The following is a 972-nucleotide window of genomic DNA, read 5'->3' on the forward strand; positions in this document are numbered from 1 at the left end:
GCTGAGCCCGGACACACTCGTGTCACACATGAGCTCATCCTTCACCTCCCACATCCCAAATCCATCTGAGCTGAGCCCGGACACACTCGTGTCACACAGGAGCTGATCCTTCACCTCCCTACATCCCAAATCCCTCTGAGCTCAGCACGGACACACTCGTGTCACACAGGAGCTCATCCTTCACCTCCTCAATCCCAAATCCATCTGGGCTGAGCCCGGACACACTCGTGTCACACAGGAGCTGATCCTTCACCTCCTCAATCCCAAATCCTTCTGGGCTGAGCCCAGACACACTCGTGTCACGCAGGAGATGATCCTTCACCTTCCCACGTCCCAAATCCGTCTGGGCTGAGCCCGGACACACTCGTGTCACACAGGAGCTCATTCTTCACCTCCCCCAGCCCCATTTCTGCCTGGCTGAGCCCGGACACACTCATGTCACACGTGAGCTCATCCTTCACCTCCCACATTCCAAATCCCTCTGGGCTGAGCACAGACACACTCGTGTCACACAGGAGCTGATCCTTCATCTCCCACATCCCAAATCCATCTGAGCTGAGCACAGACACACTCGTGTCACACATGAGCCCCTCCCTCACCTCCCCACATCCCAAATCCTTCTGAGCTGAGCCCGGACACACTCGTGTCACACATGAGCCAATCCTTCACCTCAATCCCAAATCCCTCTGAGCTGAGCTCGGACACACTCGTGTCACACATGAGCTGATCCTTCACCTTCCCACATCCCAAATCCATCTGGGCTGAGCCCGGACACACTCGTGTCACACATGAGCTGATCCTTCACCTCCCACATCCCAAATCCCTCTGGGCTGAGCCCGGACACAACTCATGTCACACACGCCCCCCTCCCTCCCCCTCGGTGCCCCCCGTGCCCACCTGCGGGGGGGTGAAGCTCAGGGATAGCGCGTCCCCCAAGCCCCCCCACTCCCCTTGGTGCCCCCCGTGCCCACC

At 58.8% G+C, this 972-nt stretch overlaps 1 long non-coding RNA gene across 1 annotated transcript; it reads right to left on the minus strand.

Moving 5' to 3' along the window:
* Nucleotides 1–171: 171 nt before the first annotated feature.
* On the minus strand, nucleotides 172–801 carry LOC108492031. The gene is made up of 3 exons (XR_001872991.1): nucleotides 744–801; nucleotides 331–669; nucleotides 172–184 (listed from the first exon to the last, which is right to left on the minus strand). It is a non-coding gene; the product is annotated as an uncharacterized LOC108492031 (long non-coding RNA).
* Between the last annotated feature and the right edge of the window lie 171 nt (nucleotides 802–972).

Source organism: Lepidothrix coronata, unplaced genomic scaffold, assembly GCF_001604755.1.
Source record: "Lepidothrix coronata isolate B3197 unplaced genomic scaffold, Lepidothrix_coronata-1.0 Scaffold4541, whole genome shotgun sequence".
Taxonomy (NCBI): domain Eukaryota; kingdom Metazoa; phylum Chordata; class Aves; order Passeriformes; family Pipridae; genus Lepidothrix; species Lepidothrix coronata.